This window comes from Podarcis gaigeae, assembly GCF_964106915.1.
Source record: "Podarcis gaigeae genome assembly, chromosome: 1".
Taxonomy (NCBI): Eukaryota; Metazoa; Chordata; class Lepidosauria; order Squamata; family Lacertidae; genus Podarcis; species Podarcis gaigeae.
The window spans coordinates 15,757,619-15,774,435 of NC_139678.1; the positions used below are offsets into that span (position 1 = coordinate 15,757,619).

Consider the following 16,817-nt stretch of genomic DNA (forward strand, 5'->3'; position numbering starts at 1 on the left):
GCTAAGGCTGCTAAGAACTGTATGGGGAACTACAGTTCCCAGGATTCTAACGGGGCAGTCATACATTTTAAATGTGGCTTTGATGTGCTCTAAATGCATTATCTTCAAACCCACCTGCTAAATTACTTAGGTCTCCAAAAGTGTTTCCACATTGCACATTTAGTGTAGAACTGCCATACAGTCGTACCTTGGAAGTCAAACGGAATCTGTTCCGGAAGTCCATTCGACTTCCAAAACGTTCGGAAACCAAGGCACAGCTTCTGATTAGCTGCAGGAAGTTCCTGCAGCCAATCAGAACCCACGTCAGATGCTCAGGTTGCAAAGAATGTTCGCAAACCGGAACACTCACTTCTGGTTATGCGGCATTTGGGAGCCAAAACATTCAAGTTGCAAGGCTTCCATGGTATTTAATTCACTTTTTACAGAGCATCCCAGTAACGATGCCATCTGATTATCATCATGATCATCCTGCATTTTCCTGTACCTCTCCTTTTGTCACATCACTAGAAAATCTGACTTTCTTCAGAAATATGGAAGAGTAGGAAGTATCAGGAATCCCAAAAAGAGGGCGATAAAGTTTGCAGTGTTGAGAGGAGGAATATAAAAGGAGAATTCCCTGGATGCCAAGATCTAAATTTGGGGCAAGTATTTTTTTGTGAGAGAACCCCAGCAGAGATTTAAAATCGCAAAACATGAAGCCAAGTAAAGTATGGAATTATAGGCTGTTAGAACTTTAAAATATGCCCTCCTAAATTCCAAAACTTCCCTTAGCATATAGAAAGTCCACATGTTCGGTAAGATAAAAATGGTTTACTTACAAACTCTCCAAAGGTCAGATTCATGTGCTTTTCCATATAGCAGAAAACATGGGCAGTACAACTTGGCTTGGTTACAGTGGTGAAAGTTCCTAAATTATTGGCCTAGGAATACAAGAATGGCTTGTAAGAGCCATGCTGCCTGAGCTGCAGCAACCAGCTCAGAACCTCATCACTGCTTCTCAGGCAGACTGAAAGTGAACAGAGTCCTTGATTACCTTCCTCCCAAGTTGAGGGAGAGTGACTTAGCTAAGCCTGGCAGGACAGCTTACTCTATGGCATTAACCCCTTTATGCCATAGACTTAAGCATTTTGGTTGTATGAGGCTGATCATCCCACATGGAGTTCCCCCAAGCATATTGAAATCCCCCTCTTGTATTTCAGTGGTACTGTTTTTGTTATATAAGCACCCACAGCCTGAGCAATGGGTGGAAGTAGAGAGGCAAGCTGGGTCCCTCAACAGAAGACTAACTGTGTATGCATAGGCACCCATGGGAATTTTCAAGGGTCGGGGGAATAAAGTAAATAATCCAGGAAAAACATACTGCTACAGCATTGGTTGCGTTGGAAGCCGTCTTTAAGTCTCATCCAAGCCCATTGTTTTATATCTGTAAGGGGTGGGGTTCTATAAAAGAAAGAAAAAAGACTCCAAACAACCCTTTTTATTCAGTTAATGGCCCTAGCCAAGCATCTCTTTGCATGAGAAAAGAGTTGGCCAGGTACAGGTGTGCTGCCATAGAAACAACTAGCTAGGGATGAGCTTTCAGAAGAAAGGGGCAGAGAACTTCATCCCACACCTGTCTGGAGGTGACCTCATCCTGGATCCATTTTGAACTCCATTTGGTCTCACCCTAATTTTTCACACTCATTATCTTGGCTATTTTGTTCTCTGTGCTGGCTGCCTTCACCGCATGCAATTTAAGCTTATCTTGGCATGCAAAGATCTAATCTCCATTCTCTTCCAAGCATTCCCACGGTCCCATTTCTTCCCTTCAGATCATCTTTTTGTCCTTAGCTGCACCATACCTCGTTCACTTAAAGGGGGAAAAGGAAGATCTAATCCAGTAATGTCTAACCTGTTGTCATCCAGATGTTATTAGACTCAACTCCCATCAGTCACAGCCAGAATTGCCAATGGTCAAGGGAAGGCACTATGTTGGTGATGGCTTAGTTACCTGTTGCACAAAGATAAGATCAAACATATTTCCTGCCTGCCGGCTAATGGTCTCTGCCGACTGGAGCTTATGGGAGTTGTAGTTCAAAACAGCTGGATGGCACAACGTTGGAGAGGGCTGCAGGAGCTATAATGGTACATGTAGACTGGTGAATGGGGGCGGCCGCCGAGACCACATAACACCGGTCTTGAAAGACCTACATTGGCTCCCAGTAGATTTCCAAGCACAATTTAAAGTCCTGGTGTCGACCTTTAAAGCCCTAAATGGCCTCGGCCCAGTATACCTGAAGGTCTCCACTCCCATTGTTCTGCCCGGATGCTGAGGTCCAGTGCTGAGGGCCTTCTGGCAGTTCCCTCATTGCGAGAAGCAAAGCTACAGGGAACCAGGCAGAGGGCCTTCTCGGTAGTGGCGCCCGCCCTGTGGAACACCCTCCCATCAGATGTCAAAGCGATAAACAACTACCTGACATTCAGAAGACATCTTAAGGCAGCCCTTTTCAGGGAAGTTTTTAATGTGTGATATTTTAGTGTATTTTTGGTTTCTGTGGAAGCCGCCCAGAGTGGCTGGGGAAACCCAGCCAAATGGGCGGGGTACAATTATTATTATTATTATTATTATTATTATTATTATTATTATGTTGCTGTTATTTATTACTACCATAACAATCAATATGAAGGTGCCCTCAAAATAGAGCCGTAAATACAAATCATGTCAGAAGGGCAATTGCTCCCAGGCGTTTACAAGTTTCAGTAGCCTAATCAAGCAGCCATTTGAAAGCGGCAAAATCTGGTGCAAATACATGAAATCTGAACAAAGGAAAAATCTTGGCAGCATCTGTGGAAAGAAGGAGTTTTAAGAATACAATGCTGCTATGTATTGTTATGAGTTGGGAGGCGAGGGGAAGTATGCGAGATCCTTCTAACTCCTGGAACGAACAAGCATTAAAATATAAGCCAGGCTATTTTCCTGTGTTGAGGTGACAGCCTGGGCAGTGGGCCATTAAGGGAAACAAAGGGAAGAGCCCTCAACTCAGAGATAGTTAGAAGGAGGAAGCAGAGTTCAGAGTTGAGTTGCAGCGATGTGACCTTAGAAGCAAAGCAGCAAGTCGGAGAGAGAGAGTCGGAGCAATGTTGGGGAGGACTATTTGATTTCTGTTTGAATCCTAGGCTGTGGCTTTGGGAGAAACAAGACCCCCCCCCCTTGGTGTTTTAATGCTGTGGACCACTCTGTTGTAGGCTCAGGTTGTATATACAGTGGTACGTCTACTTACGAGCACCTCTGGTTACGTATCCTTCAGGATACGCACGCAGCAAACCCGGAAGTATTTTTCCGGGTTTTGCCCCGCGTGCATGCGCAGAAGCCCTCTACCACACTGCATGTATGTGCAGAAGCACTCTGCCATGCCGCATGCATGCGCAGAGCAGGCACCTCCGGTTGCGAAAATCTTGGGATCTGACTGGAGCTCTGGAACGGATCCCATCTGCAACCGGAGGTACCACTGTATGTGTAAATAAACCATATAGCATAAAGACACCACAGTCTCTGCTGTGCCTCATTCCAAAAGGAAACACGAACCCTGGGTAAGTGCCCAGAACCTCATGATTCTCACACCAACCGCTCAGAGATTGGGGTGGCAAGCAACAGTATGTTAGCAAGTTGAAATGGTAGCTATGGTGACCACGAACAAAGAACAAAGGCATTTGGGTCGACTTCAACACACCCTCAGTTCACAAACTGTTGATGTAATACTCAGGCTTTGTGAAACCAAGTTAGATGTCAAAGTAGGGGGGGGGAAACATTTAATTCTTCACAGCTCTGTTAATTGTTTTAACCAGGTTAAAGCAATCACACACCAAAAAAGCATCCCTTTTTTATTAAGTGTGTTCTCCACTAGAGTCTCCCCTCCCCCACTTTTTTAATTTTTTAAAAATTGATTATTCTGCCTGCACTTTTGGAGACAGCCAGGAATTACTAATGGAAAATGACTGAGCAGCAAGAACTCGTTTATTCTCTGTTATTGCCCTACCTGGTTAGAAACTACGCAAAAGAGTAAGGGAATTACAATGCTATTGTGGATCTTCTACTACACCTTCACCGGGTTTTGTTCACGTGTTATTAGGTTTTGTGTACACTTGCTGCAAAACCCTCTAATTTCACTGACCTAGAGTTGTGCGCTGTGCAGACATCTCGGTTCTTCCTGGGCATTACTGCTGTGCAGCCAAAATAATTGTTCAATCTATTTATCATTTCCGTCCCCAAAGATGCTCGCAAATGGCATCAAAATGGCGGCACTGCCGGCAAACACACATACTCATAGAGGGAGGTATCAGAGAGTTTGGATTTGGATTTGATATCCCACTTTATCACTACCCGAAGGAGTCTCAAAGCGGCTAACATTCTCCTTTCCCTTCCTTCCCCATAACAAACACTCTGTGAGGTGAGTGGGGCTGAGAGACTTCAAAGAAGTGTGACTGGCCCAAGGTCGCTGCATGTGGAGGAGCGGGGACGCGAACCCGGTTCATCAGATTACGAGTCCACCACTCTTAACCACTACACCACACTGCTCTCAGCAGACTCAGGAGAACCCCAAAATGTTCAGGGGTGGAAAGAAGGGGAATGACCTCTAGGGGACAGACCAATAGGTCTCAATGGCCACTGATGACAGATTGAAGCAGGTGGCGGCAGCGGCGGAGCAAGCTGATTGGGTGTCTGGGGTGGCGTGCATGCCCTGTGCCCAGGGGTGGGGCCAGCTGCGCAAGGGGCGGGGCCAGCCAGGGCAAGACGCTCCGTGGGACCTCCGAGGAGTCTGCCTGCCTCCTCCACCTCAGCCACCTTGAAGCTGAGGGGGAGATGGCAGGCGGACCGTTTGGGGCAGCACGGAGCCTGCGGGCGCCCAAGCCACCGCCTCACTCCCAGGAGAGATGCATGGCTCGGGCACGCTGCAGGCCCTGTGGTGAGTGCCGCCCGGCATTTTGTCACACACACACCCCTCAGTGGTGACACCTGGGGTGGACCCGCCCCTACCGCACTCCCTTTCCACCACTCCTGGGGGGCGGGGGACTGAGAACCACGTGGGAAGACTAATGGAATGAAGTGGGTGGAACAGGCAAAAAAAGGAAGAAACTCATAGATAGAGAAAGGGCGGCAAGATCCACCTTACTGTCTGGATAGCTCATTTCCTGGTTCACGTTGAGAAGCTGTGTCCCCACATTATTACGGCTTAGAAACTTCTTATGGGCTTTTTGCGTCGAAGATAAAACAAACTTGTAATATCTGAATTTGAAGATTAGGGGGGAAATTGGCTTTTAGAAGATAGAATGGTTGGAAGTTAATGAGTGAATACTATATGTAGCTGTAGGACAGAGAACTGGAGATCTTTATATTTCTTTATTCTTCTCCCTCTCTCTCACCTTTTCCTCTTCCTTTCTTCCCCCTTTTTAACTTTATTTCCCCATTCTTCTTCTTTCTACCTCTGTCCCTTTTAAACATTTATTTTATTTCAGTGTGTTATAAAAATATACTTGGTATTGGGTATGAACGTTTGTATATCTTTGGACAAGTATCAATACATATATTTTGAAAGAAAGAAAGAAAGAAAGAAAGAAAGAAAGAAAGAAAGAAAGAAGCAGAAGCAGCTCTGTCCACACAAATGACATCTGCCCATAGAAATATTACAGAGGAACCCAAGATTCGAACATACCAAAATCAAGCAAAAAACGTGAACCGCAACCGTTGAGAACTGAGTATTCTCAGTGGCCATGGAATATGGACTGACTGACTGACTGGGAGACATGTGCAGAAACGTGCCAGTATTCCACAGGTGAAACTATTATGTTAAACAGGTAGAAAATGAGGAAATAAGGGGTGGCATTCAACTAAATATTACTCAGTATAGACCCATTGAAATGGCTTGACGTGCCTTATGAGTGGAATTCAGCAGAGCACTAGGGCTGCATCAACATTTCTGTTGGTCTGACTGAATTCATCTCCATGTGGGCTGTTCTCCCAACCCTCCAGAGCTGATTTGGGGGAGGCACAGGGGGAGAAAAGGGGGGGAATCCCCATTGCACTAATCGGAGTCCTTGTGATGGCTTTCACCCATAGGAGCCAACCCCTAGATGCTGCAGGGACTTCGGCCCCCTCAATAAAAATATTTGAGTACCCCCAAAGTTGATGGGCATTGCCACTCAAATGGTGTGTGTGCACCGTGTCATGTTATCAATTAAGCAGGGCCCTCACAATATTTTGTTCAAGTTGGCACCCCTGCTTTCGCTAGAGGAGCGGGTTACTTGAATCTAGCCCTAAAGCAGGTCTAATCATTTCCATTGGCCTACTCTGAGGGAAAAAACACCACGCAAAGTCTTCCTTCTCAGGCCAGAAACAGCTTCAGGGGTTGAGTTCCCCCTGCTATCTAGCTTTGATGCGTGAATCTTTTGCTTTGTGAATGATGTTGCCAAAACAGCATCACCTAAACACAGCTGGAAGGAACCAGCAAACTTGAAGAAACACCAAGGTTTGCAGGAGAAGGAAATAAATAAGGGGTGGAGAAATAAGGGGTGGCCAAAGGGGACAGAGGAGTGTTCAACAGCCATACAGTGGTGCCCCGCAAGACGAACGCCTCGCAAAGACGGAAAACCCGCTAGACGAAAGGGTTTTCCGTTTTGGAGGCGCTTCGCAAAACAAATTTCCCTATGGGGTTGCTTCGCAAGATGAAAAAATCTTGCGAGTCCCCGCAGGGTTTTTTTGCTTTCCCCCCCTTTTCCTAAGCCGCTAAGCCGCTTAACAGCTGATCCACTGATAAGCCGCTTAACAGCTGATCGCTAAAAGCCGCTAGACCGCTGTAGCGCTAATCCGCTAAGCTGTCAATGGGCTTGCTTCGCAAGACGAAAAAACCGCTAGATGAAGAGAATCGCGGAACGGATTCTTTTCGTCTTGCTAGGCACCACTGTATAGTGCTAACTATATGATGCGGGTGGCGCTGTGCTCTAAACCATGGAGCCTAGGGCTTGCCGATCGGCAGTTTGAATCCCCGCGACGGGGTGAGCTCCCGTTGTTTGGTCCCAGCTCCTGCCCACCTAGCAGTTCAAAAGCACGTCAAAGTGCAAGTAGATAAATAGGTACCGCTCCGGCGGGAAGGTAAACGGCATTTCCGTGTGCAGCTCTGGTTCACCAGAAGCGGCTTAGTCATGCTGGCCACATGACCCGGAAGCTGTCTCCGGACAAACGCCGGCTCCTTCGTCCTATAGAGCGAGATGAGGGCGCAACCCCCGAGTCGTCCACAACTGGACCTAACGGTCAGGGGTACCTTTACCTTTTCAAGTGCTGGGAGTTGATGAAAAGAAGACCAGGTGGGAGAGGGAATGTAAGGGCTGGAATCAAAGCAGCTGTACTCCATGCTGCAACAATTTATTGCAGGTCCTACTTGTGATTCTTGGTTAGCGGATTATTTTCAGGAACATAGCAAGCGGCCTGATACTGAACCAGACCTGTTGCTTCGCCTACCTCAGTACTGACTGACAGCGGCTCCCTAGGGTTTCACAGAATCGTAGAATTGTAGCGTTCAAAGGGACCCCAAGGGGACATTCCCAAGCCTGCCTAGAGATGAACCTGGGCCCTCTAGAAACAGAAAACAGGTGCTCCCCATCCCAATAGCAATGTCACAGGAGTGATCTAGGATCTCACCATTAGCCTCTGACAATCTCGGCCCTTGCCTCTCCCAAATTTGCTCAGTAGATGGGAAAAGGGTGTCAGTGAAAGTTGTGCCTTCAAGATGAGCTGCTGGGTTCAGGGTTGGAGGAAGGAGAGAGAGGAGGGGACTTGATAACATGTGAGTCATTAGTTAGGGACAGTGGTGCCTCTGGTTACATACTTAATTCGTTCCAGAGGTTCGTTCTTAACCTGAAACTGTTCTTAACCTGAAGCACCACTTTAGCTAATGGGGCCTCCTGCTGCTGCCGCACCACCGCCACACGATTTCTGTTCTCATCCTGAAGCAAAGTTCTTAACCCGAGGTACTATTTCTGGGTTAGCGGAGTCTGTAACCTGAAGCGTATGTAACATGAAGTGTATGTAACCCGAGGTACCACTGTACAGTAAGTGTGCCTCCCACTATGCAGACAAACAACATTTTGACATAAGCATGTGCTGTCCCTTCTTTTCCTCTGCGCCCCCCCCCCCGCTTGAGTGCTTCAATTTGCCAACAGTCAATATAATTAATATCTGCAAAGGAGACGTGGCTGTAGGGTCCCCTCCTCCTGCTCCAAAAAGGTGGGCTTAATCATGAAACCCTCAGCTTCAGTACCAACTCCTTGATTGAACCCCCACACAAACTCCTTCCACTTATCCCATGCCGTTAAATCAACAACAACCACGATTTGCAGCGCCTGATGATGTTATGGTCGCTGTGGGAGTGATGGCTCCGAATTTGCTATCTTTGGCATATTGGCATTCTGAACTTATAAATATAACGCAGTTGTTTTTGTTCCGTTTAATGTCAGCGCTTCTTTTTAAAAATTAAAATCTATAATAAGGGGGTGTTTTTGTCAACATGCTTCCAGAGATACGTGTTGGGAGCAGCTGGTGCTGTTTACACCAGATCCCGAGCGGAGTAACATTGACGCATCACTTCAGGTGGTTTTGGGAAGGTACGTATGGCCAAAACCTGATAACTGTGACTTTAAAGATGAATGGGAACCCTTTACAAAGTATCTGCAGACGCAACAAAGTGAACTGGACTCCTTGGCAGGTTTTGAATAAACATTCACAAACTTGTTATTGATAATAATCAGCTAAATAGTTTGAGGATCTATACAACTTTGTAACATGCAGAAAACAGCAGTCACAGAGAAACCAAAGACTGGAACTGAGGGAAGTGAGGGGGGGCCAGGATGGGGGGGTTGGGGGGGGGAGGGAGGAAAAATGGGGGGGGGACAAGGATGATATGGTTTTTGATAATATGTCTTGTTTTAATTTTACATGGTCACTTTAGTCTCTGCTGACCATCATTTGAAGGAAAGTGAACCCTTAACTTTATATTCTCCCCACCACCACCACCAACATCCCATTCTTTACAACGGCTTCCAAATTCCTGATACGTTACTTCGAAAATAATGATAGGCAGTTTGCCAACCCTGATTTAAAAAACAACAACTAGCAGTTTTGTGTTTCTATTTCATTTCAGTCACAGCACCACCACAACTATAGGAACTAAACAGGGTGCACTTTTTCTGCTATGGTAGTTAAACACATTTATGTAAGAATAAGCACCCACGGCAGTTTTATCAAGATACGAGTACTGGCATCTCATTATAATATATATTTTTTAAACCAAACAAAGCACCGGGAATATATATTACTTCACTTCCTTTGAAATCTGTTGTCAGAGTTTAGGGGGTGACCTGCTCATTCTGCTGGGGGAGGTCCCATACACGGTTCAACAGATAAATGCTGATTTATCTGATGAGAATAGATACATCCTATTTCATCATCATCATTATCATCATCCGTACTATTTATACCCCATCCATCTGACTGGGTTTCCCCAGCCACCCTGGGCTGTCTCCAACATACATAAAAGCATAATAAAACATTAAACATTATTTTAAAAAACTTCCCTTTACAGGGCTGCCTTCAGATGTCTTCTAAGGGTTGTATACTATAGTGGTACCTCTGGTTATGAACTTAATTCATTCCAGAGGTCCGTTCTTAACCTGAAACTGTTCTTAACCTGAAGCACCACTTGAGCTAATGGGGCCTCCTGCTGCCGCGGCGCTGCTGGCACACAATTTCTGTTCTCATCCTGAGGTAAAGTTCTTAACCCAAGGTACTATTTATGGGTTAGCAGAGTCTGTAACCCAAAGTGTTTGTAACCTGAGGTACCACTGTATCTCTTTGGCTTGGGGGGTGGGGTCATATAACTCCATACCCTCCAATATTTCTCCAATGAAAATAGGGACATCCTAAGGAAAAGCAGGACATTCAGGGATCAAATAAGAAACCAGAATAGCTTCTGTAAATCTGGGACTGTTCCTGGAAAATAGGGACACTTGGCGGATTCGAGGTCCTGAATTTCTGCCCCAAAGTCCTACCCTCTCAGCACTGCGATTTACTTTTCATTCATTAATTTTTTGTGGTGTTTGTAAGATAGACCATAACATTAAGTTTCCTGGGTGGCTTGCAGTCCAGGTGAGAGAGACCTCTCCACCTGAAAACCTGATAACTAGTCAGAGCAGATGCTACTACCATTGCTGGACCAATGGTACAGTCTGGTCTAATACGGCATCCTATATTACCCTGTGCAATCCAATGAAAGCATGCACTTAGATTTTGCTTCTCTTCCATATGCTATAAACTCACACTAGATGGCTCTTCACATCAAGCAAACATGGCTGCTCTTGAGGGCAAGATTGTCTACTCCACCTTGGGGGCGGGGGGGCGGGGCAGGAAGGTAGAGTGCAAAGTTCATTCGTTTTCATAACTGTTTGAATGTAAATATAACAGAGAGGTTGGGCCCCGTATGTGGAGATCAAACTCTTTACAAGGCTGCAGAATATGACACAGCCTTCCACCTTCACCACAAACAATGAATATACAGTGGTACCTTGGTTCCCAAACGCCTTGGTACTCAAACAACTTGGAACCTAAACACTGCAAACCCGGAGTAGTTCGAAAACTTTTTTCGGAAGCCGAATAGAAGCCGTTTTGAGTGTTACGCTTCCGTTTTGAGTGTTACGCTGAGGTCTGTCTGTTTTTGCTATTTATTTTTGTTTTTGCAGCTTTTTTGTTTTGTTTTTGTGACCGTGTGGAACCCAGTTCAGCTACTGATTGACTGCAGTACATTGTTTATTGCTTTCATTTTATGGATCAAAGGCCTTGTTAGATAGTAAAATTCATGTTAAATTGCTGTTTTAGGGGTTGTTTTTAAAAGTCTGGGATGGATTAATCCATTTTGCATTACTTTCTGTGGGAAAGCGCACCTTGGTTTTGGAACGCTTTGGTTTTGGAACAGACTTCCGGAACGGATTAAGTTTGAGAACCAAAGTACCACTATATTATGATGATGATGATGATGATGATGATGATGATTTGTTAGTCACTTTTCTTACAGTGTGACCCTGAGAGTCACAGTCTCATGTGTTACCAACCGAGCTGTCCCACAGTCACTCTTCAAATTAAGGGCCTAGTGCCCAGATAAAGAGAAGTATTTGCAACACCTAAGCTCGGCAAAAAGAGTGTCTGTCAGCTTCCTGGGAAACGAAAAGTGGTGTGTCTCCATAGGAGCCAAGCTGCTCAGACAAGGCTGGGAACAATCAGAAGAGGTGATCTAACTTCAATACTCTATCCAGGAAGAGGAAACAAGTTAGACCAGTGTGTAAAAAGAACAGCAGACAGGAGTTTGAATGAGCATGAGAAAGAAAAAGAGATGGGTTTTGGTTTTGTATGGATTTTAGGGTATTGGCTATCTCTTAGATTATGTGGGGCCTCTGAATACATATCTGTTCCTAAATTTCAAGCTTTACATAATCACTTTTTTAAAAAAAGATCACGTAAATGTGGTGGGGGTGAACAGACATTACCGTTCTGATATGACAAAAATATACTTCAAGTACACAATTATTTGTCATGTTGTGTTTATAGCACCACTCATAAAGGAATATCATCACTCATATCATATTTGTCATCTTGTGCTTACAAATCTGTGCAAAAATAACCATAATCTGTGTCAAAATTTCATGAGGCCAGGTAGCTGCTTTTGTGTCGCTGTACGTTAAACGTATTCATGTATGCCAAGTAAGAAATCACAATATATTCTCATCTGGAGTTGTTTCGTATGCAAATAGGCTTTATTGCAATATAGATGTTTTAGTTAGATGGTTAGTTTTTAGTTGCCAGTACGCCAGTATATATGCAAATATAAACCTTTATTATTTCTTTTTTTCATAGTTCTTTCTGTTAGAACAATGTTATGAGTCCTCTTAAACATGACATACAGTTTAGGGCCTCAGCATGTCTTAATCCTGTCCTGCCTGCAAATTTGAAATAGCAGCAGTGGGCTTCGGCTGCCCTTCGGCTGTGTTTAAGCCATGCTACTACCTAGCTATATCCAACCTGTATATTTATAAATAATCACAAATATTACAAAGTGGCCTAAGCTTCCAGCAGTTTCCTTCCAAAAAGAAATTGAACTTGGGTAAGCACTGCAGTCTGCAGCTCTGCAACTACTATTGGAGAAGTGGAGTTGAGCATACATATTTTATTGTATTATGGTTGATTTCCTAAATGGTTTTCCCAGTAGTGATGTATGGAAGTGAGAGCTGGACCATAAAGAAGGCTGATCGCCGAAGAGTTGATGCTTTTGAATTTTGGTGTTGGAGGAGACTCTTGAGAGTCCCATGGACTGCAAGAAGATCAAACCTATCCATTCTGAAGGAAGTCAGCCCCGAGTGCTCACTGGAAGGACAGATCCTGAAGCTGAGGCTCCAATACTTTGGCCACCTCGTGAGAAGAGAAGACTCCCTGGAAAAGACCCTGATGTTGGGAAAGATGGAGGGCACTAGGAGAAGGGGACAACAGAGGACAAGATGTCTGGACAGTGTTCTCGAAGCTACCAGCATGAGTTTGACTAAACTGCAGGAGGCAGTGGAAGACAGGAGTGCCTGGCGTGTTCTGGTCCATGGGGTCACAAAGAGTCGGACATGACTAAACAACAACAACAACAAGCACTGCAGTCTGCACCTCTGTAACTACTATTGGAGATGTGGAGTTGAGCACACATTTTTTATTATGGTTGATTTCCTAAATGGTTAATGTTAAAGTATCTCCATACACACTGCCCAGGCTTGCGCCCTGAGGAAGTCACTTCGGTGCTGCTAACACAGTGGTTTGACTTCACCCCCGGAAGCGCACTCCATTGTCTCTCAAGACAGACGGATGCCAACAATAAAAAAATTAAAGGCACCTTGTTCTGGGCTGCTTTCATTTCTCAAGCAAACCATTGCTCTTTTTTAAAAATGCAACAGATGCATTTTTAAAAACATATCCAACATTGTATTTTTTTACAAGTACTTTTTACACAGTTGGTAGAGCATGAGAATCTCAGGGTCCTGGGTTCGAGGTTCACCTTGTGGAAAAGCTTCCTGCATTGCAGGGGGTTGGACTAGATGACACTCAGTGTCCCTTCCAACTCTACAATTCTGATTCTGAAAATGCAATATCTGAAGTGTTGTGACGTGGGGTTTGTGATTTCAGCTCTCTTGACATAATATGCTGGAGACAGTTGCCTAGTAACACTTCTTTATTAAAGCAACAAGACTGAAGACTGAGGAGGGGAGAGCTACATTTATAGGGACAGGGAACAAACTAGAAAGGATACATTTTGGAGGGAACAATATCAGGCAATCACAGTCCTGCCTTTTGGAGGAAACCAATAAGACAGAGGATCCAAATACAGCAGCTTAAATGAACCAATAGTAGCTGTACCCTCTGGAACTAAAAGGCAGTTACTTTACCCTAATGCAAATACAGACAATAATAATGCAGATATGAAATCCTTTGACTCAATACACAACATGAAGCATCCCTCTGCATGTGCTGTTTCTAAGGGCACCCCAACAGCTTTTGCAAATACGGAGATGTATATTTAAATCAGTTTGGGCGGACGGGAAAACGGGTAGACAGTATATTCCCTGTGTAGTATTTTTGGCCGGAACTGTGACTTTACTGCACTTGTGCCTTGCTTACTGACAGGCTAGCTGACTATTACACATAATTAGCCAGGAGAGAAAGTACAAATCTTTCATCTGCTTCCAGCCTCTTGTGTGTGTGTTTACATGCTCTCTGTCTGTTGCAATAGTAGCTCAACTGTGCCCTCATTAATTAGTGACAGCAATTTGTGCCTATCCTCATGTGAGATAAGCAAGCCTATTGCATAGGTAGGAATGGCATGTGATAGCAAGGTTGCAACAAAGGAAACTGTTCAAACGCGCACCATCCCCTATGTCCACATGCCTGGCTCTCCCTATTGAGGAGGGGCAGCCCCTAATTTCTGCTACCACCCCACTTTTGTCCCCACTTTTTGTTTTCTGAGAGAAACTAGCAATGCGTTTTTTAAAAACTTTATTAGGCAACACAGTTGTACACATGTGTCTGACAGATTTGAGTCCAATCTCTGGGTCAGAAATGGGGAAACACATTGAAATATACTCGGAGTCATTTCATGCTCTTTATTCAGCTCATAGTGGTGAGGAGGAATGAAAGTTCCCCCAAAATATCTGCTTTATATAGATTATTTATACAATGGGCCCCACGTGATTGGCTAATTATGGGATTCTCCTGTAGGCCAATCAGGTTGCGGATTCACTTCCACCTGGAGCTGGATTGGGTGGCTCCTGCGGACCAATCATACCGCTGCATTGTTCTAGGACCAATCTGAATCCTATTGTTGCAATCTGAATCCTATTGTTCTAGGACCAATCAGACTGCTGTATTTTGGACCCCATTCAACTCAGTACATAACACACATCCTGACTACTGCATAGGCAGACACACTTCCAGGGAGCCAGCCAGCAATAAATCACACAGAGTATATGAAGTTAACTCTTTATTAGCAGAAACAAGGCCTGCTGAGAGGAGTCAGGCCAAATGAGCACAGCGGTTCTTCTTGGTAGGTCTTGCCTCTGTGAGAAGAGAGAGGAAGAGATTTAGGCAGCGGTGGGATGGTGGGGATTTTCAGTCTCCAAAACTGCCTAAATCTCCTCCCTCTTCTTCCCTCTTCTGGTCCTGGGAGACCAGTGGGGAGGGGAGCTTGTCTCAGTAGGAGGGGAGGCACTTCCTGGCATCTTCACCAGGTGGACTCATCTCTGCCTCTCCTGCTTCAGCTTCTGTTTCTGGCACAGACTCTCCCAGCTCACTAAGCCCTGTTACCCCTTCAGCTTCTGACTCCGCCTCTTCCCAGTCTTTTCCCTCTGCCTACTCATTGTCATTCCGCCACCAGTCCCTGGGCTCTTAGCCTTCTTCCCTTGGGGGCCCCCCAGCTGGTGCTTCCCACCATTCCTCCATGTCCAACCAGTCCATGACAGACCTCTGGGGCTTGCTGGCAACAGCAGAGGCCTTTTCAGCTTAGTGCAACCCAGTTTGGCCACACTGGGTTCCACGCTGCATGGGGCACCACAACAATGTTGTAGAATGGAGCGTGAGAGGCAGGAGGCACCAAATTTTCATGTTGCCCAGGGCAGCGCCGAAATTTGAGAGCTCCGCTGGCAACAGTGCCAAACCACTGGGTATCACTTTTTGGGGTTACCTCAAGGATGTCTCCTCCCCGCCCCCCAGGTTTGTCTTTGTTAGTATGGGTATTCTGGTGGGGGCAGGAATTATTGTGGGAAGAGCACGTACACTTATCAATAAAATAACGATGTTTAGTTGGCTAGTAAGTCTGCTGAGTTAATTTGCTTAGGACCACACTGCGCATGCTATATATACAGAAGGATCCCTTCTTTTAAACTGTAGAGCACCAGGTACACTGATGATCCCATCCAAATAAATAAATACATGAAAAGTTGGAAGGTGTGAAGTTGTACTTGATGACCCATGACTAAGATGGCTTAATGGATTCTTTCTTTCTTTCTTTCTTTCTTTCTTTCTTTCTTTCTTTCTTTCTTTCTTTAATACAAGGTCTACTCCAACAACGGTGATATTTCTTTTTCAGCGCTCTCTTCCCTTTTCTTTTCATAGGGTGTCCTTTCCCGCGCAACTTTTTCAGCCGTTTCATCTCGTCTTTTAAATATTCATGTTCATCTCTGTAGAGGCCATAGAAGCCAAGTTTTGTCATGAGAAGAAGAAGAGTTTGGATTTGATATCCCGCTTTATCACTACCCGAAGGAGTCTCAAAGCGGCTAACATTCTCCTTTCCCTTCCTCCCCCACAACAAACACTCTGTGAGGTGAGTGGGGCTGAGAGACTTCAGAGAAGTGTGACTAGCCCAAGGTCACCCAGCAGCTGCATGTGGAGGAGCGGAGACGCTAACCCGGTTCCCCAGATTACGAGTCTACCTCTCTTAACCACTACACCACACTGAGGTTGTGGTAGGTATTGTGTGGAGGATGCCAGCCATAAACTTCCTTCCGCATTGCATAGGGCTGTCCGCTTAACAGTTTGATGACTTTCATGGATGATGTTATCTGTTGGGCGAGCCACTTCTCCAAATATCTGCACACTCAAGCGTGCCATCTGTAAAGCATAGTAGGAAAGATTGGATGACATCTCCAAGCACAAACCGGGCACATGGAATTGTGGGCACCTCCTCACTGTCCCAAGCGTGCCTCCGCCTACAGGACACCAAATGGATTTTCTTTGGGTGGTATTCAACTGGATAAATGCATGAGCAGAACAACTTCCACTTGTGCAACAGGACTTCCACGCACACCCCACCCCGCCCTCTGGCCCCTGGACACAGCCTAATTCTCTTCTGGGGGTTCCGTAGGCTTTCATAGCAGATTTGGGGATAGCATGGGGTGCACTCTTTCCCCAAACAATGGGGGTCCCTGACAACTGGGCAGGCTTACTAGAGTTTATGGGAGTCCACACAGCTGCTGATCACCTCATCTGTCTCCTGAGAAATCTCTATGTGGGACAAGAAGCTACAGTTAGAACTGGATATGGAACAACTAATTGGTTCAAAATCGGGAAAGGAGTACGACAAGGCTGTATATTGTCTCCCTGCTTATTTAACTTATATGCAGAATTCATCATGCGAAAAGCTGAGCTGGATGAATCCCTAGCCAGAATTAAGATTGCTGGAAGAAATATCAACAACCTCAGATATGCAGATGAC

General features: G+C 45.3%; 1 pseudogene across 1 annotated transcript; it reads right to left on the reverse strand.

Annotated features, from left to right (window-relative positions):
- Positions 1-15,578: 15,578 nt before the first annotated feature.
- Positions 15,579-16,246, reverse strand: LOC310851918 (small ribosomal subunit protein mS33 pseudogene; annotated as a pseudogene). Its single transcript has 2 exons — positions 16,057-16,246; positions 15,579-15,962 (listed from the first exon to the last, which is right to left on the reverse strand). The product of its transcript is annotated as a small ribosomal subunit protein mS33 pseudogene (transcript).
- Positions 16,247-16,817: the final 571 nt, after the last annotated feature.